The sequence below is a fragment of the Neofelis nebulosa genome, chromosome 6 (assembly GCF_028018385.1).
Source record: "Neofelis nebulosa isolate mNeoNeb1 chromosome 6, mNeoNeb1.pri, whole genome shotgun sequence".
In the NCBI taxonomy this organism is placed as follows: Eukaryota; Metazoa; Chordata; class Mammalia; order Carnivora; family Felidae; genus Neofelis; species Neofelis nebulosa.
Window position 1 is genome coordinate 38,094,476 of NC_080787.1, and position 22,558 is coordinate 38,117,033.

Below are 22,558 nucleotides of genomic sequence, written 5' to 3' on the forward strand. Positions count from 1 at the left end.
GGGGTGGGGGGTGGGGTTCTGTTCCGGGGGCTGGCCTGGAGGCGGGGGTGTCTCTTCGGGGGTCTCCCTGCCCGCATGGAGCAGAAAGACCCTCTCCGGAGGTGCTCCCGCTTTGGGCGCCGAGCGTGCCCTCTAAGCAGACGACAAGCCCTAGGGAGCTGCGGGGAGAAGCAGAAGGGCAAAGCTCGACCGGGAGAGCGCGGTCGTCTGAACAAAACTGACGACGAAGGGCGTTCTGTCCCGGCTTCTTTTGCAAACCTCTTTCGAAATCTCCTTTTGAGAAGCATTCTTTTTCAATTCGCACTTGAATCAGCAGCGACCCATAGAGCCCGAAATACCGACTTTATCTCGGCGAGCCCAGTGCCAGCTTGAGTGGTGTGTTTCCGATTCGGCTGAAAGCGTATTTCCTTTTCGCAGAGTGGGGGTGGGTGGTAGTGCCTGCAAGAATACTGCAGCTTGAGAAACTGGCGGCCTCACTGATTAGTCACATACCGCTGCTCATTTAGGTATTGTTTGACAAAACAGTTTTCTCCTTTGGAGCAAGTGAGATACAGATCCGTTGGACGCGCTCGAGGTCAAAAAGTTGTTGACAATGCTGGGAGGTATTGTAAATGTTGTTTTTTTAATTGCAAGACGTCTTGCGAATAACTGTGTTTTCAAAGTCCCTTAGAGAGTTTGCAGGGAACTTGTCTCCATTTGTAGCGTGAGGTACACCATGGTTTTCATAAGGATATGGAATGTAACCCAGAGGAAGGAAGAGACACATCTCAGCTTTCGTTCACATTGTGTGTTTTAAATGAAATTGATATAAAACTTCTGGATCCGAAATGTTTCACTAACTTAGGTTTTATACACTGTAGTTTAGATTTACTGTGTCTTGAGAGCTGCTGATCTGAGAGTAATTCATGTATTCATGCGCATGCATCATTTGAAAAGGGCCTTTATAAAATTATTTTTTTGTTTTGGAACAAACTCCAGGCTTTTGGACGTGTTAATCTTTGTAATTCCTGTGTTTCTTAAAGTCACATTATGAATTTCCTGTTTGGTAGAATCTTCTGGGTAATTGAGATTGTGCAACTGTGTCAAGCAACAGATCATATTGCATTTTCTAGTTCAAGCTGCTTGAGTTAAGTGGCTGATGGTACCACGCTTGACATCTTTCCCCATTTTTAAAAGTAAAAGTGCGACAGGTTACATTTTAAGGGAATTTGCAACATTTTACTACATATGCACATATGTGTGTGTGTGTTATTTGTTTGCTCATTTTCAAAGATGTATTTGGATTGTGGCTCCTTTAATAGCTGATTATTTTACCTCTATTTTTCATTCTTGAATTGACACGTTAATTTTTGTAGTACCAAGTTTTTGTTTCCAATGATGCTTAAACTTTAATGGAATGGTAAAGCAGAATATCTTAACTATGGGGAGTTGAGTGAACTTCAAAAGAACTGCTTGCAGTTTTCCTGTTGTTGGTATGAACAGCTTTGCACTGGAACTAGAGATCCAGATTTACAGTAAAGTGTCATTAAAATGACCTTTACATTTCTTTAGTACTATGCTTTCTGGCTTACAGAAGCCTGCAGTTTCTGACACTTTGAAGTACTTTGTTAAACAGATTTTTAAAAATAGGTAATACATTCACATTGTATAAAAGGATATTTAGTGAAAAGCCTCATTTCCTTTCTTGTTCCCCAACCATGCTATTCCTTTCCTCAGAGACCTCCACTGTTAAGTTTCTTAAGTGTTTTTACAGGGAGGCAGAGCTTTTCATTGTTTTTTAGTAGTATTTCCCCAAGGGATTGGAAGTGTAACCTGTGGTATATTGGTGGAGGAATATACATCTGATACTATGTGACAATTGACTGTAAATAAATGTAACTGATTTTGGATTGAAAATATCAAAATTTGGATTTACAAGTAAGTGTTCTCTCATTCAGAGTTACATGAAGATTTTCTTTCAATTAGCAGTTTTTCGGGTGTTGCAGAAAACTTTTTTTTTTTTTTTTTTTTTTTTTAAATTTCTTTTAGTATCCTTTCTGGAGCCTGTGTTATTTTTTGCTACCTTCATCCTTTGGGAGCAGATTTGACTTTAGGGAATAACAAAATCAAACTGAATCCAAATAAGAGAGTTTGTACTCACGTCTGGTGAAAAAGATTAGGCATTCAAGTTGATGATACTGTTTTAGGTCAAATAGGAGTTGTAACTGTAAAGTAATGACAGAATTTCTTGTGTGACTCGTAGAACTGGATCTGAGGTCTGTTCCAAAAAAGAATCTCTGAAAGTGTTTCAAGGAATGCAGCCTCACTAAAATATGTGTCAGTTTCCTAATTTGATTGCTCTGAAGTGTGATACGCTTTGATGTATAAGTTAAAAAGTTTTCTTATATTAAGCCTATTTTCATTATTTTAATTTGTACTAAGTATATAGTAAAAAAGCAAGTAGCACCCTGTATGATAACCAACTGTGAATCAAAGATCAAGGAATCAGACTAGAAATTGAGAGTTGATAAGGTTTTATAAATATGCCTTTCCTTTTTAGGGGGTAAAGGGAACTAAACCAAGTCTTGAAGTTTTAAGGAACTTTGTGCATTGTCAGTGAGGGGAAATGAAGCAAAATCGTTTAAGAATACATTGTTGCGAAGCATTGATTTTCTGGTTTGGAGACAGAAGGGGGGACTCTTTGTGGTGAGTTTAAGGAAATATAAACAGGAACTTAAATGCCTTTCCTCTGGGTATGGTTTTTCCAGACCTTTGCTGTTGATTAGAGGAGGTGGAACACTGGCAGCCATAAAATAGGCGAGAGTTGAGAATTACTCTTAAGTCATATTCAGTTGTTTATTCAACAATATTGAATACCAACTACGGATTAGGTAACGGGCTAGGTTTCTTGAGATAGAGCCCTGAACAAGACAGAACGAGGTAATCCATTCCCTCGGAGAGCTTATAGCCTAATGCGAATAATAACTACATTTTATGGATTGCTTACTATGTTCTAGGCATTTTGATATGTGGTTTATATTTATCATCAGTATATAAAGCACATACAAGATTTTTAGTAAGAGGATGGCAAAATTTACTAAGATATCAAATCCAGCTTCCTGAATGCTTTGTGGAACAAGATTGTATATACATAAATATAATAAAAATAAACAAAGCTAAGTTTTAGTGTTACTAGCCATTCACCATTTTTAATCTTCTTTTTTTTCCTTTTAGGATGAGCCAGGGCACAAATAAATGAATATACATCATTGTTGACTATGCAAAGATGACTTTCTTGACTCCTGATCAGTAAGGGGGGCATGCCCTTTATTTTTCTAGTGGTGATAATAGGCCCATGCTGATCTTTCTTCCCGTTTGCTTTTGTTTGTAACCCAAAGCAAGGTGATTGGCTGCATGTTACCAGTACCAACCAATAAATATTTAAAGATAGTGGCAAATATTTATACTATTTATATATAAAGACTTTTAAGAAAGAATTCAGTCAAGTTTGTTATAAAGTCATATTTTATTTATTGAATCCTTTTTTTTTTTTTTTTTTAACTGATGCTTTTCTGCTGGCTCCCATTTTTAAATAAGAGTACTCTGAATCTCTGGCTTTTCAGTTCCGCCAGTTTAATTTCTTGATACTGAAGAGTGCTCTGTTTTTGATTTCCCTCTAGCTCAGCTTCAGAGGTGATCTGTGTGTTGACTTTGGCCTTTCATGGGCAACAGTGCACATGGCATTGAGCCCCTGAGGCTTAGGATCCAAAGGTGGAAAAATTCACTGGGCTAGATCACTCTCACTTTAGTATAAATTGACATTTGTATGGGATTTTACACTATAAAGTATTTTCACTCAGAGCATTATTGTTCAGTCTTCACCTGCTCTCTGAAGGCTGGTGTTATTAACCTAGTTATATAGGTGAAGAACGAGATTCATCCGTTGAAGGAAATGGCTTGCTTGCCAGTGGTACCTTGGATTTGGTTCTAGGGTTTCGACACTTTAGAAGTCGTCTTTCCTCTACATGTAAGCTGCTGAGGTTGTGTGATGACATCTCTTGTGCTGTTTGTCCTTCCCTCTTCTTTTGTGAAGAAGGGTTGCTGAGTCACTTGCAATAGAGCTGTGACTGTACAGCTCCAATCCCACCACCATCATTGCCTAGGTAATCTGAGGGGTAGTGACCTAACTTATTAAAGTTACCCCTCTTCCTCAGAATTGATAGACCAAAAATGAACTCATTGCCCAGATTACATTTTTTCCCCCAAGTAATTATTAGTGCAAATAGTTATTTCCTGAATTTATGAATCCTGTTGGTTTGGAATTCTTCAATGTGCATTTTGTAAAGTTGGGACTATCTGTACATATTTGTGTTATATAACTATAGAAATAGTTGCTTATCCAGGCTTTTGAAAATACATTAGATTTTTGCTTTTTACTGTGAAATTTTGTATTGATTTGTTCCTATCTAAGAGGTATCATTACTGTAATGCTCAATAAAAACCTCATTGTAAAGTGAGTTTCCCTGACCTGGAACCTAGGGATTTCCTCTCATGGTTGCCATGTAGTTAGAAGTCACGCGCATGTTTTTTCAGGACAAGAGAAACAAACAAAAAACAAAAACAAAAAGAGAACTATTTAAACTTGAAAAATTTTTTTGTAAATAAAGCTTTCAGGGATTTTCATAAATTAAGTGCATGTGTGTTAAAGATTTATAAAATTAGCTGGTTTTCCAGCATTTCATCCTGTTAAGAATTTATTTTTAAGAATGAGGAAAATGATGGTCTGTAAATTCTGCACTTTTGACAAATGGGTCCTGGATTCTGAGTTGTTGGCTCCTAGGTGGAAGGTGGGGGAGAAAGAGTATAGAAGAGAGGAGTCTAGGATTACCCCTAAGTTTTGACTATGGACAAATGGATAGATTTTAGTGCCATTATCTGAACTTTGGAGTATTGTAAGGATTGTGAAAGCAAAGGGAAAGAAAGATGGGTTCCTTGAGGATAGGACTGTGTGTTATACTGATACCCTGAGCGTCTACTATGTATGGGTCGTTCTTCAGGTGTTGGAAATGGAGTATGAACAATCAGACAAAAATTTTTGCCCATAAGAAATTATATTCTAAGAGGGATGAAAGTAGAAGTAGATAATAAATTAAAAAAATTTTTAGTATGTCAGATGGTTGGTGCTGTGGGGGAAATGAAGCAAGGTAAGGAGAGGAATTACTGGGATGGCTGTGTTGCACTTTTAAGCAGGATAGTCAGGATGGGCCTGGATGATGAAGTGACAGTTGAGCAAAGACCTGCAGGAAGTGATCTAGAACACTGGTTGGACTTGGGTGTGGAGGGAAGAACATTCCAGGCTGAAGGATCAGGAGTTGCAAAGGCTCTGAGGCAAAGGCCTCTTTCTCCAGAATAGCTAGGAGACCAGTCTGGCTAGCACTGAATGAACCAGGGGCCAAATAGTAGTAGAAGAGGGTGGAGGGGCTGCAGATGCACAGGGATCACGAAGGACCTTACTTGGCCTTATAAGAACTTTTGTAAGAACTGTTAGCACCCATTAGAGGTGCTAATAATACTTCAGGGTAGAATGGGGGAGTCCGATGAGTTGGTGCATTGCCCCAACCCATGCGCACAACTGTCATTCCAGAAGGCTCTGAGTACTGGAGCCAGTACTTTTGTTGGGCCCTAGAAATTCAGGGTATTCCAGTCCAGCTCTTTAAATGACATGGGCTTATTTCACTTTTTCAGGTTTCTGTTGCCAAAAGGAAGGGAGCAAAGAGATTAGCTCTAGACTTCTGCTGACAAAAGAAGATTAGCCTGCTGGCAGGTTGAATGTTTTCTAACTTCTTTGGGCTTCTAGGTTTTTTCGTACTATTGGGTCATATTTTAAAAGACATTTTTACCTGCCTTCAGCATTGCAGATCTCATTTATTTTTTGTTTTATTTGGCTCTGCATCTGCTTTACATTCCTCCACCTTCCCCCGATGACTGTTACCTGTTACTAATGTTTTAGCTGTGAGGCTCCAAAGCCGTCTCTGTTAACTTGAATAAATTGAAATAGATCGATTAATTTGAATAGATTGAAAGATCCTGCATGTATGTGACCTTACAAAACCCCATAGGATTTATTGTCTTCCTTGCCTTTATAGATACAGGCTTCTCTCCTCTTTCACGGGAGCTATCCCCCTTTTACTGCTCTATCATCTAGTTGCGGAAAATAAGTGTTCCTAAACACAGATTCCCATGGCAACATAACAAAAAGGTAATAGAACAAATGTTTATTTTGTCTAGCTGCTGTCTGAGTAACTTTAGACCCTGAACACGTTGGCTCCTGTTACTTTGAATGATGTTGTTACAGATTTCCTTGTTTTCCTCAAAACCTCTAGGCCTTGGTGGTATTGTCACTGTGCCTGTGACATGAAGGAAGGTATGTGAGTATGTGTGTTTTACTGTCAGTCTGCCCACAAGTATGCATTGGTTGCTTTTGCAGGCTTATGGTCCAGAGTGTAGGCATCACACAACACACAACCATGCCACAAAAAAAAAAAAAAAAAAAAAAAAGGCAAAAAAGCATACCAACTGTCCCCTTTGTTTTCTTGAATTCATTAATTGAATATTGGCAGTGCTAAGCACTGTGTTAGGTGTTGTGTTTATAAAGATAAAAAAAAAAACAAAACTGAAAAAGCAGGAAGGGTGCCTGCTTTTGAACATACCAGTCTAAAAGGGACACGTTTACATTGGTTCCTCAGAGATTGCTTTGGATGTCCTCTGTAGCTGTTCTCTTCTGCATTCTTTCACTTAAGTTGCCATCTCATATCTACCTTTAGGTTTCTACTGCTTCCCTTGAAATTTTCTTTTAGATTCTTTTGTGTCTCTCTTGACTCTAGTGATATACTGGTCACTTTTTATATCTAAGGCAACTTTGTGTAAGGATATGTATTGGATATCTGTGTCAGAGAAGCCTTTTCATCTGATGATTCACATCTAGAAAGTGATGACATCAGCACGTGCCCACAATAGGTCAGAACTTCTTCTTTTGATCTGCCTAGGGCTCAGGGAGGCTGTGTTTTAGGGGAAGCAAGGGACTGTGAGGGTAGAGGTCCTTTAGATTCTTAACCCAGTCCTGTACTTCCACTTGGGATGGTGCCCTTAATCATGCCCTTAGTCTGTCCTGTGACATTCAGCCTGAAGTGTCTGGGTTATGCAAGTGTAATATCGAATTCTTCTTTTTTGTATTTCCTCATTCCTGTGGTAAAAAGAACTTTATCCCCAGAAATAAATGCTTTGTTCTTAATATCCCCAAGAGCTATTTCTTTCTTTTTTTTTTTTACCCCCCTCTTCTGTCATATCCATGTAGGGCTTTAGCTAACTTGAGCCTCTTGAACTTAGACTTTTGCATAATAGTTTCTATTTACGTTTTCTGCTCCAGGCTACCAAATGCTCGGAAAATCTTAGTTATCTTCCTCATTTGGTGTAATAAAATTAGGCTTCCTAATGATTTTAGTATTAAATCGAAGTGAAATATCGATGTTGACATCTTATATTGATAAACTTCTAATAGTTTTCTTGACATTATACGTTTGTCTTGCTTCATTTTCTATTCCTAGTTTAGCGTCCTAAGTGCCTTCTTTATGCTTTGAATGATCTCCTTTGAGGTTAGCAATCTCAATAAGTTAAATGATATCGATGCTAAAGGGAACCAAAGGGAGGAAAATAGCAAATTAAGAAAACAGACAGTTTTATGAACATCTATCAAGCTGTGTTTACATTTCCAAATATAATATAACCTATTGACATTTTGGGTGAGATAATTTTTTTTTGTTGGTGGGAGGCTCTTAGGCATTGTAGGATGTTTAGCAGCATCCCTGTACCCTACTTGTTAGATGCCAGTAGCAACCTCCAGTTGTGACAACCAAAAATGTCTCTAGATGTTGCCATATGTCCCCTGGGGACAAATCACCCTTTGTTGAGACCTACTTATATAACCCTACATATTTGGATTGATTAACCCTGAGGAAAAACTAGATAGGATAACTTGAACCTTCCACCTCCAAAAAGATAGAAAAACTATACTTTCTGTGCATATTCTTTTTGAATTCATCATCTGATACAATCTTAACAGTAGCCTTGCTCATACACTTGTATGTCCATATTTGTATTTCCAAACCTTATCTCAGAAATATCTAACCCTTTGGATTTCAAGTCCATTGAAATGTAATGTTTCATGCTTTCCCTTGATAATTTTTCTACACATTGCTTGAGGATAATCTCAAATGTGGCACTAACTACCCTACAAATAGATTGATGTTATAAGCTTATATGGTTCATCCTAAGAGATATGGAGGTGATGTTTGAAGGAAGCTTTCATTGGCACTGATAAATGACAGTGCTCATGAAAACTGCAATCATATAATGAGTCAAGTACCCGAAGGTTTCTGTAACTAATATTAAGGCAGCATGATTTTGAGAGTTAGAAATGTGTGTGTATATGTATTCGTTTATGCTTTAGATTTACTGTAGTGAAGAAAATCTGTTGGTCATCCATTAGTGTTAAATGTCCATCAATGTTAAAAGAAGTAGACATAAAATATAAGTGAACTGTGTATATAAAAAAGGTATTGATGTGTCTAGAGGTATGGGTGCATTGTGGGCTTTTGTAGTTTGAGTGGTTTCATGGAAGAAAAAGCATTTGAAGATTATTTTGAAAGATGGGTAGTATTTGGAGAGGAGGAAAGGGAATGTTTTAAGGTAACAGGAGAAGACATAACTAAGAGAATTAGCTATGAGATGGACTAGCTTGACAGCAAGAATATCTCAGGTAGGGTGAACCCAGTTGTGATTCTCATTCCGGTTGTACTTCAGAATCATTTGTGGAGCTTTTGTAGATTCTGGTTATACTTCCGAATCATTTGTAGGCACTTGGGTCCTACACCCAGAAATGAAGAACTAGGTCTGGAGTAGGGCTAAGGCAGTTGCATTTTTCTAGGCCATGGAGGGCTGTTAAAGTTTCTTGAGTTGTAAAGTATCGAGAGAAAAGTGTTTTAAAATTGATACTGACTGGAGTGTGTAGAATGGATTGGAAGAAGCAAATGTATTGCTTTTAAAAGTCTTCAGTGATTTGTTTATGTGAGTATTTATTCTGACTCCCCAGCTAGATTTCTCAGTTTCTTGAGGTCAAGAACTACCTGTTTTGGTATGTATTTATTAATCTTGCATTATGTTCCAGGTACTGGAGGATACACAGATCACCTATAGCTTCTGCTCTCCTTCATGGTTTAGGTTGGGAAACAAATAATAAAGGGATTTTTTTGTTTTTTGTTGTAGTTCAGTGTCTAAAATATTGGCTACATTATGTTGCTGATTATAGTCTTAGATCCTATCTAATTGCTGAATAATGTATATTTTAACTTGAGGAAACTATATTTTAGTTATCCATATCATGACAACAAATGATCAAGGATTTGGTCCCTCAGTTATATTTTAATTTCTCTATTTTACTGTTATCTCAGAGGTTTACTCAACCTCAGATTTGAGAATAAGAGATCTAAAAATACATATTGAGAATCTACTATGTGTTAAACCCCATGCTGGAAGCTGATTGTGAAACTATTTTATAATAGCATGTTATTTCAACTTAAAACATTTAACTTTTTTTTAATGTTTATTTATTTTTGAGAGAGAGAGACAGAATGCAGGTGGGTTAGGGACAGAGAGAGAGGGAGACACAGAATCTGAAGCAGGCTCCAGGCTCTGAGCTGTCAGCACAGAGCCCGACGTGGGGCTTGAACTCACGAGCTGTGAGATCATGACCTGAGCCAAAGTCGGACGCTCAACTGACTGAGCCACCCAGGCACCCCTCAACTTAAAACATTTAAAACTATCTTTTATAGTTCGTAAAGTAGTAACATAATCTTATTTGAACCTCAAAACAGCATTGTGAGATAAAGAGAGCTGGTGATACCCCCATTTTATTGATTTGGGAACAGGCTTGTAGAAACTTTGTCTGAGATCACCTGCTAGGAAGTGCCAGAACCAAAACTAGAACTCAGATCTTTTGACTACTAGTTTACTTTTCTCTGTATCACACCGCATACGTTTATGCTTAATAGAAAAATTTGAGATTAGAGCATCAAAATCCCGCAGAGACCATTCACTAGGATGAAAAGTAGCTTTGTTAAATGGAATTCCAGTGATTTTTCTTGGGCAGTAAAAAGATTCTTAAGTAATACAATATTCCCAAAAGTGAGATATCTCGAAAATTCCAATATTTTGTTTAAAAAAATCAAGTCACTCTGTTTAGTGATTTAAAAATATGACCATAAATTATTTGATGCTTCTCCTTTACAGAGGTGGAGCTCATAATCTTCACCCTCAGTGAAGGTTGGACTTACTGACTCACTGTTCTAATATATGGAATGTGTAGTAATGATGGAGTGTGATTTCTAAGGGTAGGCCATAAAAGATATGTGGCCCCCATCTTGCTCTTTTCTCTGAACGTTTCTCTGAAATGAGTTTCCCTAGAGCAGTTTTTCAACTTCAGCACTATTGACATTTTGGGCCAGATAACTCTTTGCTGTGAGGGATGTTTAGCAGTATCCCTGGCCTCTACCCATACAGAGATGCCAATAGCACCCCCCTCCCCAGCCCCCTCAACACTGCCCCCCCTCAAGTGTAATAGGCAAAAATGACTCAGCCATTATCCAATATCCCCTGGGGGAAAACTGCCTTCGGTTGAGAACCACCACTTCAGAGACAGCCAGCAGCTATGCTGAGAAGACACCCAAGCAGTCCCGAAGAGAAGCCCGCATTGCGAAGAACTGAGGCCTGCCAAAGCCATGTAAGGCAGCCATCCTGGAAGTGGCACTTCCAGCCTCGGTCAAGCCTTCAGATGACTGTAGCCAACTAAGGCCAGCATCCTGACTGCACCCTCATGAGAGACTATGAGCCAGAACCACTCAGCATCCTGCTCCCCAATTCCTGACTCACAAAAACTGTGAGATAATAAATCTTGTTTAAGCCACCAAATTTGGGGGTAATACATTAAATGTTACTGTAAAATATATGTCATATAAGATGGAGAGTCACAGACTAAGCAAACCAAAAATTGTGAAGGCACGTTAATGCCTGTTACATGCATCTATAGATACTCATGTTCATAGCATATACTTGTAAGGGTGCTTTTCTGGATATGAAGCCTATCAGCACTATTACTGTAAAAGCCTTTTAATTGTAGTAGCAAAGCAAAGTTCATTGATTGTAATACTAAACAGTTACAATGTAACATGGTTAGTTTATTTCATGCTTGCATGCAGTTAAAAATTATTTAATGATAACTTCAAAACGTTTGTTACTGAAGTTTTCAAACACAAAAGTAGAGAAGATAAACCCATGGTGACAACATTCTAATGGGGCTTGGGAAAATAATGCCACATGTAATAAAATAATCCGCATGTAATATTTTTGTAATCAATATGAGGTGACTATTTTTCTTGATGCATATGTATCATTTTGCGTTTGCAATAAAAAAAAATACGTTAACAGGGGCGCCTGAGTGGCTCAGTTGGTGGAGCGTTGGGCTCTTGGTTTCAGCTCAGGTCATGATCCCAGGTTGGTGGGATTGAGCCCCACGTTGGGCTCTGCACTGAGCATGGAGCCTGTTTGTGACTCTTTCTCTCCCTCTCTCTCTGCCCCTTCCCTGCTTGTACTGTCTCTCTCTCTCTAAAATAAAAAAATAAAGTAAAAAAAATATGGTAACAGACACCACTGTGGCATTTATTTACTTATTTATAAAGTTTATTTGTTTATTTTGAGAAAGAGAGAGAATCCCAACTAGGCTCTGTGCTGTCAGCACAGAGTCTAATGTGGGGCTCAGTCTCAGGAACCATGAGATCATGACCTGAGCCAAAATCAAGAGCTGGAGGCTTAACTGATCGAGCCACCCAGACATCCCTCCACTGTGACTTTTAAAGCTTCAATGAAGAAATATCTTACAAAAATCATTTTATTTTCTTTCTTGTTTTGTTTTTGTTTTGTTGTTTTTTAGAAGGGGAGGGGGAATGAGCAGGGGAGGGACAACAGGAGAGAGAGAGAGAGAGAGAGAGAGAGAGAGAGAGAGAGAGAGAGAGAGAGAAAACCTTAGGCTCTGCACCCAGAGCAGTGGGTGGGGCTCGATCTCACCACCTTGAGATCATGACCTGAGCCGAAATCCCGAGTCCAATGTTTAACAAACTGAGCCACTCAGGCGCCCCAGTTTGGATTTTTAGACCGCACGTCTAAGTGAATTTCTGCATTGTTTGAATTTTAGTTTTCATCAGGCTAATAAAAATTGAAGCAATTGTGAAAAACATTTTTGCTCCAGTTGCTTAGAAGTTTTGCAGCAAGAATTGGGCCAATCAAGAGTGGCAAGTATCTCGTATATGTGTTGTCATGCCCTGAATTCCAGCCACATAACTAGTGTCCCTGATAAATGCTGTCACAAATACATTTTCCTATGTGAATGAGATTTTCATGAAAATACTGAATTTGCATAAAAGTTCTTAATAGTTATGTAAGGCGAGTTATGTGGTCAATTAAATTCCTTTTTCCATTCAGGGTACTAATCTGTTGATAGGGTTTTTTATATGTTATTTGTGTTTTGAGCTTCTTTGAGAGGAATATTTAAAACTGAAAAGCTAGAGAACTGGTCATGTTGTACATACTTGTAACAATTGTGTTAATAACATCTGTTGTTCTGCCCATAAGTATGAAAGTGTTATTGTAAGAAACTAAATTCCACTTAAAAGTACTATATATAGTTGCAAATAGTCAAATAATTTTGTGATTTTTTTTAAAAAAAAGTGTTATTTAGAAAAAGTATTTGAGAGTTAGTGAAGATATTTAAAAAAAAAACTAATGTTTCAAATGTTACAAGTTTTTAAAGTCCGTTTTAAGTTTTAAGTTTTAAGTTTCTTGCTTCTCTGAATATTTTTTGAAGTTCCTAAATCAAAACTTGAGTTCGAGTTTTTGCGTAAATTTGCCTTATTTTCATGACATTATTTCCAAAATGGAGAGGTAGAGCATAAAAATTAAAAACTACAGGGATACGGGGCGCCTGGGTGGCGCAGTCGGTTAAGCGTCCGACTTCAGCCAGGTCACGATCTCGCGGTCCGTGAGTTTGAGCCCCGCGTCAGGCTCTGGGCTGATGGCTCGGAGCCTGGAGCCTGTTTCCCATTCTGTGTCTCCCTCTCTCTCTGCCCCTCCCCCGTTCATGCTCTGTCTCTCTCTGTCCCAAAAATAAATAAAAATCGTTGAAAAAAAAATTATAAAAAATAAAAAAAATAAAAAAATAAAAACTACAGGGATACTTGCACATTTGCCTGAATTTACAAGAAAGGAAAAGTGGATTTCTGTAATAGAGGGAGATGTGTGCCAAAAAATATTTCCAGTATGCTGTATATTGATAATTTGTATCAGGTGTTCTAGGTAAAGAGAAAGTTCCCAAGTTAGTAGTATAAATTACTTAGTTATTTAAAAGGCACATTTTAAAGGCTGTTATCAATTAACCTGAATTCAATTGGAAAAAAGCCTCAAACTGTATGATCGGGAGAAGAGATGTCCATGTTTTTGCAAACTATTTCTTTCCCCTTAGATACACATTAAAGTCTATTTATTTTGAGAGAGAGCGCACACGCGCATGAGCAGGGGAGGGGCAGAGAGAGAGAGAAAAAATCCCAAGCAGGCTTCATGTCAGCACAGAGCCAGGTGTGGGGCTGGATCCCATGAACCATGAGATCATGACCTGAGCCCAAATCTAGTTGATGCTTAACCCCTTGAGCCACCCAGGTACCTCTCCCCTTAGGTATTTTAATTAATGCACTAATGAGAATTTGTTAATTCATTGTAACTACAAATTTTAATATAGTTACATTTTTCATTAGTTTCCAAAAATAAAATTGTGTTTGTCTTTTTAACCATGATTGAGGGTTCATTTTTTTCTCATTAACATCATTCAGGGATTAGTGAAGTCATCTATGACCATTGAAAGAAACTGTAAAACCACTTCTGATCCCCACAGATTACTCAGAGACTTGTCAGGTGATTGCTCATTCTTCATTCTGTTGCGGAAAACCCCAATTGTTTTTTGAGGAAAGACCTGGTGCTGTCATTTGTACACTCCCACACTCTGTGAGTGTGGGCACTTGTCCTCGGTACGCAGCCCCTCGCCTTTCTTAAGGGGCTGTCTCTCTTCCTCTACCTAGCAGCTCACCTGGCTGGCAGCGTGTATTGATCTGCCTCTACTTTGCGACACAAAATCTGCAAGCTAGGTGCCAGCCACGGAGCAGAAACCAAACCTGTGTCTCTAAACCTATCAAAAGCTCAGTTGGTGAAAATCCTCTTTGGAGGATTCTGAGGAACATGGAACTTACTCTCTTTTTTCTAAACACACTTAAGAGTTCCTCTTTGATTAAGTCCGTCAGAGAGCAGAGTGCCATGCTATTATGTGCTCTCCACCCACCTTTGCTAATAATGAACTGTATGTTGGCTTTATGAAAGTCTCCACTGATGGATACTCTCTAAGAAAAGAACCATCAGAAACCCACTATTATATTTGTGTAAGAATGTTGATTAGGACATTTTTACCACATTATACAGTGTCTCCTTCATAAACATACACAGGAGGAACTTTTCTCTGGTTTTACTACAGGAATAATTATGCCTTTCTTCAGTTCTCCTGAGTACCCAGTTTGTTTTTATTATATGGTTCCTGTGACTCATGTCTTAACTGGTTGTGTTCTCTTGTTGTGTGATGGCTTTAGTGGACTCAGAGCCAAAATTGAGACCCACCTCTAATGGGTATTTAGAAAGGACCTCACAATATACATTTTTTTTTTCAATTTTTTAAATGGTTATTTTTGAGAGAGAGCATGATTGGAGGAGGGGCAGAGAGAGAGGGAGACACAGAAGCCCAAGCAGCCTCCAGGCTCTGAGCTGTCAGCACAGAGCCCAATGCGGGGCTTGAACTCACAAACTGCAGGATCAAGACCTAGGCTGAAGTGGGACGTAACAGCCACCCAGGCGCCCCTCATAATATACATTTGTATATTAACCTCTTCCGTCCAGAGTTTATTCTCCTGTAATCACTATCATTTCAAATTATGTATGTACAGTTCCAGGCTGCTTTAAATCCATTGTGGAATAAAGTAGGATAAATAAATTTAGAAGTTAAACAATTATATTAGGCTATATTAAGAATCTAGTAAGCCAGTTTTTTTCAGGGAGGGAGGAGGCAAGTATGAATGTGTACTTAACCATTCAGTTTTATTTAATGAATATTATATCCTATGCACTGGATTCATAGCAGATGAGTGACTGTGACGTAACTGCTTTCAGTGAGTTTTACATTTTTTTCTTTAGTTTTTTCTTTACCATATCAATAACTTTATAAAATGTGAGTTAATTTTAGAACTTTGGGAGACTTTATGTGAATTTACAGTTGGAGGAAAAACTTATTAAGCAATGTATCCTGAGTTTTAGTTTGGAGAACCTCACCATTGTAAAGATAATTCCATTTTATGATGTTGTTCATGAAAACAAGGTTTTTATTTGTAGCTCTAATTTAAAAAATGTGATTAAGAGGCCCAACTGGTAATACTAGTAAATGAATCATTATCATAAAGGCAAAGCCAGTAGCTGCTCCTTGGGTTGCCCTTAATCCTGGGCAGTTTGGCATTCTGGAAAAAGAGTGAACACTGAAATTAGACCAATCTAGGTTTGAATCCCACTGTGTATGAGTTACATGACCTTGGGTGAGTTGTTAATATTTCTGACCATCAGTTTCTTATTTTGGAAAGTAAATATAACTATCTCAAAAAGTTATTATAAGGATTAAACATTTCCCAGATAGTATGTGACATGGTCAGGTATTCAGTAAATTTGAATTTCTTTCCTTTGAGTATTTAATTGGTTTTATTAGGTGATTAAGAAATTATTAATAATTTCTGCTTTGGGTGATTACAGTGTTCAATTTAGGATGAAATGAGTGATTTCTCCTCTCTCCAGACATTGCTTTGATTAGTGATAGTAACGGGAGGCTAGGTCAGAGCAGTTAAATGCTTAAAGCAGTGGTGTTGGGGATGGGTCGTATCTTCCTTGTTTCAGTAGCTTTGCTGTAGGGATTCTGCTTAACTGATAAACAGAAAGCAGTTTCTCTGAACAATTCCTGCTTGTTCTCTTTTGTAAGAGTATTGTGTTTTAAAAAGTGCAAGTGTATGTCCTTTGAAGTAAAAATTATTTGTTCTAGGGAAATCATGCAATTATTGATGAAGCAGTATGAATTAAGATGTCCATTGTAGTAGTTTTTATAGTATTTGTGTGTGAATGAATAGAATGGCTGTAATGCCCATCAATAAAGAGAATAGTTAAGTAGATTGTGGTGCAGATATTTAAGGAAATTACTGTAAATTATTGTTTAGTAAAATGGAAAATGCGTATGGCTTATGGATAGAGGATACAAATTTATGTTCTGTGAGTATAGCTATGTAAGTATCATTTGAAGGAGATACAATGTTAATAGTGGCTTTATTAAAGTTAGTACCTATTTTTTTATTTTAGGTTAATAGAACAATATAGATGACTTATGCTTGTAATTCACTAATGACCTTATTAAAAGATATAAGCTCATTTTTTAAAAAATCAGAGGATAGAAAAATATAAATAAGTAAAAATGTTAAAATTCTGAATATTTTAGATATTTCTTGTCTGCACATGTATGTATACATGTACAAGTACACTTTTTTTTTTTTTTCCACAGATAGGCTCATTCTTTACTTCTGAAAGTTGTTTCTTCCCATCAATAATATAACATGTACATGTTAGTACTACGTGGAGATTCTTGTTAATGGCTACAATATATGGGAGAATGTACCATAATCTAAATTCTCTGTCGTTGAACATTAAGGTCATTTCTGGTTTTGTTCTTGTGAACAGGCTGCAGTAAACATTTGTATATTTTGAACCCAATTTATATACTGTATGTAATTTTTATTATTTTTATTTAATCTAATTTTTTTAGAGAGCGAGAACACACAAGTGAGAGCGTGTGAGCAGGAAAGGGGCAGAAAGAGTGGAGGGAGGAGGGGGAGAGAGAGAATATTAACCCACACTGGGCTTGATCTCACGACCCTGAGATTGTGACCTGAGCCAAAATCAAGAGCTGGACGCTTAACCAACTGAGACACCCAGGCACCCCATAAGTACATTTTTTTTTTTTTTAAGTTTTATTTAAGTAATCTCTACACCTCACGTGAGGCTGGAACTCACAACTTTGAGATGAAGAGTCACATGCTCTTGCGACTGAGCCAGCTGGACGCCACTATATATAAATTTGTATACTCAATGTATATGTTTTTGAACCCACTTTGTAGAAACGTGGTCAACTGTGTATAGTTACACTGTGTTGTTGGGCGTTCTTTGCTTTCATGTATGTTTCATAATCTCAGATGGCAAATTCTGTGATATCAGGTACTATGTTTAGTGTTTCTTTTATATCCATAAAGCTTTCGTGAAGGAGATATTTCAGCAAATACTCAGGAAGTGATACTTTGGTATTTGTAAGAAACCACATCATTGACTCCATCAGTGTCCTAGATTCACAGGGAGTAGTTAGAACTTTAGGGATTGAGAAACTTCCCCTACATAAAGTAATGCATCCAGAGTGAAAGTTTTTTCTTCTGAAATGCTTATTAATGCTATCCTGAGTTCAAGGTAAAATTACAAGAAATACTTTGTCCATGTGAAATGCAATTAATTATAGTAGGAAGCATTTTAGAAAAGCAGAGTTCATATAATTAGGATATATTTAAAATGGACTGAACTGTTGGCAAAGTTGAACTTCATTATTCTTTAAGAGTTCCATTCAGAGATCCATTAAGTAGTCATTCAATGGTATCCATTAAGAGTTCGTGCTTGAAAACATACCAGTTGAATCTGAATGTCAGCACTGCCATTTTCTGTCCATACTGTGGGCACATTGTTTAATCGCTTTGTGCCTCAGTTTTCTCATCTGTACAATGGAAATAATAATAATAATGTCTTTCTTTTAAGAGAGTGAGAGCATGCACCAGCTGAGGAAAGGGGCAGAGAGAGAGAGAATCCCAAGCAGGCTCCATGCTCAGCAGGGAGCCCAACGCTGGGCTTGATCCCCTGACCCTGGGATCATGACCTGAGCCGAATCCAAGAGTTGGATGCTCAACCAATGAGCCACCCAGGAGCCCCAATAATGATGTCTTTTTGATAAAGATGTTCATTTATGTAAAGATCTAAAAACAGTATCTTGCAATAACAAAGCACTCAATGATTGTATGTTTTTAACATTACTATCAGTTTCTTGTTGGATGCTATTGAATTTATTTTTCTTTTAAGATTTTGTTTTTAAGTAATTCTACACCCTACGTGGGGCTCGAAATTACAACCCGAGATCATAAGCCGCACGCTCCACCAACTGAGCCAGCTGGGTGCCCCTGGATGCTACTGAATTTGTAAAAATTGAGAGCCAAATAATAAAGTTGAAGATTTTTCTTTCATGTTTCAGATAATTGCATTACAAAATACTCTTTCATGCTTTTGTTAAGCATATTTTGAGAGTGTGCCCCTGCCGGGCATTATGCTAAGTACTGTGCAATACAGAAGTGATAAACCAGAAGACAGTAACTGCCCTCCAGGTGCTTATGATGAATGGGAAAGGCAGACATTATTAATGTCTAATAATTAAGCTTTACTATAGGCCAGGCCCTTTTGCTAAAGCTACTACAAAAGTTATCACATTTAATCTTAACAAGCATTCTCCTTATTAGATACATACCTTATCCTCATTTTATATATAAGCCCGAGAGAATTTAATTAACTTTCTCAAGATTGTATAGCTACTAAGTGACAGAATTTGATTAAAATCCAGATTGTCTAATACCAAAGCCCTAGCCCTTATTTAACCACCCTGCTGGGTGGTAAATAAACATACAGTAATAAATTGTGATTATTGGGATAGGGTACTGATTAATCCTAACCTACCTTTTGCTGAATAGATACAGGAGTCAAATAGAGATGAAAATATGTACTTTATTACTGTAAAGCTGGCATGGAGAACAGCTTGGACAGGCAGCTCAAGTAGCCTTCTTATTTTTTCCCTACTGAGTTTAACTTGCACATTCAGTCATAGGCAGGTCAGCTAGAAACCTGATGACATTCCTTGCTCCAGGAGGTCCCCAAGGGCTTATCAGTGGGGGAGAGAACATGTTCAGCCCACAGGTGGGCAGGCAAACTGAGGTGGAGAGTTGAGGAGGATGGGTCACATAGCAGGGGCCATTTTCTGTCTCACAAGAGCCATTGAGGGGTTCAGAGAAGAGTATAAGTTTACTTGGTACTTCCAAGAGGGAAGAAGTTATTATTTTATGGGTTTGTAGGAACAGGAGTGGGAGAGAAGAGAACACCCCCTCCCTTTTTGTAGGATAAGGAAGGAAACAAGAAGGAGGGTGTTGTGACAGAGAATAACAGACCTGTTGATACATCTCTGAGGGGGATGGCTATTTAAACCAATGCTTGAAGAAGAAGGATTCGGCTGTAGGGTAGAGTGGAGGTGGGAGAGAAGAGCAGCTCAGGAACCAGAAACAGCCTGTCTGAAGAGTTTAAGGAACTAAAAGGAGCCAGCATGTTCAAAACATAGTGGCTGGGGGAAAGGAGAGAGTCATGCAGGAGCAGGTTAGAGTGGTCATTGGTGGTCAGGTCATCTGAGCCTTGTAGGCTATGATAGGAAACTTGCATTTTATTTTATGTACCAAGGAAATTTCTTGAAGGATTTGAAGCAGTAGGTAGTGTCATCTAATTTATATTTTTAAAAGATTGAATTGGATGCTTGTGGTGAGTATATTAGAATGTAACAAAACAGGGGCACCTGGGTGGCTCAGTCGGTTAAGCGGCCGACTTCGGCTCAGGTCATGATTTCACGGTCCGTGAGTTCGAGCCCCGTGTCAGTCTCTGTGCTGACAGCTCAGAGCCTGAAGCCTGTTTCAGATTCTGTGTCTCCCTCTCTCTGACCCTCCCCCATTCATGCTCTGTCTCTCTCTGTCTCAAAAATAAATAAATGTTAAAAAAAAAAAAAGAAAAAGAATGTCACAAAACAGGAGGTAGGGAGACCAGCAGAAGGCGGCAGGCTGGTGACGAGGATGATTTGGACTAGTATGTTAGCAGTGCAATGAAGAGAAGTTGAATTAGAGATGTATTTTGGAGATGGGAAACTACAAGACTTGCTGATAGGTTTGGATGGGGACCAGGAGGCTGGAGCTGGAGGAAAGGGAGAAAACAAGTGATACTCAGATGTCTGACTTGAGCAATTGGATGAAAGTCCATTTATTGAAATATAAGAGACAAGGAGAGGAATAATTATAGGTGTTTTGAACTTGCTAAGCTTTAAGGTGCTTATGTGTTTTTCATATGGAGATGTTAGGAAGGCAGTCAGGCTCAGAGAAGGGATTTCAGTGAGAGACTTGGGAGTTTTCAATCTTATATTGAAAAGATTGAAAATGCCAAACTTATATTGGCATTTAAGTCTTGGACATAGATGAGATTATCCAGAGATAATGTAGGAGAGAGAAGAGGGCCTAGTGCCATGCCCTGAGGAACTAACAGAGAGTTCAAGTAGAGGAACCACATGCAATGAGGACAGAGAGGGAGCTGCCATAGAGGTCACAGAAAACCAGTAGAATGTGCTGATACGGACTCCAGAATGGAGAGTGTTTAGACAAAGGGGAAGTGTTAACCATGTCAATTTCTAATCCAGAAAAGTGGCAGTTGGATTTGGTAACAGGTCATTAATGACCCGAGAAGAACGGTTTCAGTGTAATGGGTTGAGGAAAGAATGGGAGCCAAGGAAATGACTCACACCTTAAGATACACATGAATTACCTGGAGATCTTGTCAAAATGTAGATTCTACTTTAAGGCCTGAGAGTCTGCATTTCTAAAGAGCTCCCACATAATGCCAGTGTTGCTGGTCTGTGGAATGGCAGAGGTAAAGACTTCACTGTGGGTTAGAGTTATGTGGCGGGCTTCATAAAATACAGATTGCCGGACCCACTTCAGGGTTTCCAATTCAGTAGGTCTAGGGTGACACCTGAGAATGTGCATTTCTTATAAGGTCCCAGGTGACACGAATGCTACTGGTCTAGGAACCATACTTTGAGAACCCTTGGAGAACATTAACTGTAGTGAGGAGCTTTCAAGGTTAAGTTTTTGTTTGTTTGTTGAGGGTGGGAAATACCTAGAGCATATTTATGTTGATGAGAATGATCCAAAAGATAGGCAGAAACTCAGAATGGAGAGAGAAAAGGAATGAAGGAGTAAAGAACTTGAAAGGAGGAGGGAGATGGCTCCAAAGTGAGAGCCATCTTGGATTTTTGTAAGAAAGGACATGTGTTCTTAGAGCAAGAGACAAAGCAGAGAAGATAGGTCCAACTGCAGGTGGGTTTGTAGACTTACCCAGGAGGCAGATGGAGCTTCCCTTTGATGGTTTCTATTTTCCCAATGAAGCCAAGGACAACTTTGAGGGAAGAGAGTGAATTGGAGGTTTGAAGAGAGTGACAGTGTAAAATGATGACTTTGAGTAAGAAAATGGACTTCCTAGGAAAAAAAAAATGGCAGTTTTAGGGCACTTGGGTGGCTCGGTTGAGTGTCCAGCTCTTGGTTTCAGCTCAGGTCATGATCTCACGGTTCATGAGTTCAGGCCCCGTGTTGCATTCTGCATTGACAGTGCAGAGCCTACTAGGGGTTCTCTCTCTTCCTTTCTCTCTCTCCCTCTTTCTCCGCCCCTTCCCTGCTCATGTTCCTTCTCTCAAAATAAATGAGTAAACTTAAAAAAAAAAATTCTTAAAAAAAAAAGTGGCAGTTTTGAGAGCCTTATTTGAGGGTAAGGCCAGAAATTAAGAATGAAACCAGTCTGTATGATTGTCCATTTTTTTTTTCTTCAACCACAATTTGTTCTTGGATTCAGACAAGGGAAATAAAAATAGTTGAGATCACCCAAAGTCAGACTTTATCCAGGTGAGTATGGGAGAGAGAGGCAAACACACAAGGGAACATGTAATCTAAGCCAGGCGAGAAGGAAAATGAAGATGGGAGAGGGCTTGAAGGGTCGAATCAGGCAATGATGATGAGGTCCACAAATTGTTGTAGTCAGGATACAATTAAACTAGAAGTAAACTGAAAGGCAAAGAAGGTTTGTGATGGAAAACGGGTGCTGGCATTCAAAATTGTGTAGGCAGGGCAGCTTTTGGTGGAGACAGAGGTCCAGGGTGTGACCATGGAGGTGGCTGGACGAGGTGGAGTTTCCTGGAGAGGTCAGGAAACCGAGAGGCCAGGATGTTGGATGTGCCTTCCACCTGGATGTTGAAGTTGCCAAGAATGATGACAGATGTTGAGGGTGGAGAGGGACTTTGAGATAGGAACTAACTTTTTGGTAAATAATGGAAAATTCCAGGTCAGTGGATTATAGCAGCAGGGAGAATGGAACTAATGGAGAATTAGAGGCTGGAAGTAGGCATGGTTGGCAAGGAGGA

The 22,558-nt window shown here is 38.7% G+C and overlaps 1 protein-coding gene and 1 long non-coding RNA gene across 7 annotated transcripts in view; both read left to right on the forward strand.

Moving 5' to 3' along the window:
* The window catches only part of MAPK14 (mitogen-activated protein kinase 14), a 74,776-nt gene that overhangs the window by 737 nt on the left and 51,481 nt on the right, over positions 1-22,558 (forward strand). The gene's annotated exons all lie outside the window — the stretch shown is intronic.
* Positions 609-11,516, forward strand: LOC131514109 (uncharacterized). The gene is made up of 2 exons (XR_009262938.1): positions 609-6,238; positions 6,363-11,516. It is a non-coding gene; the product is annotated as an uncharacterized LOC131514109 (long non-coding RNA).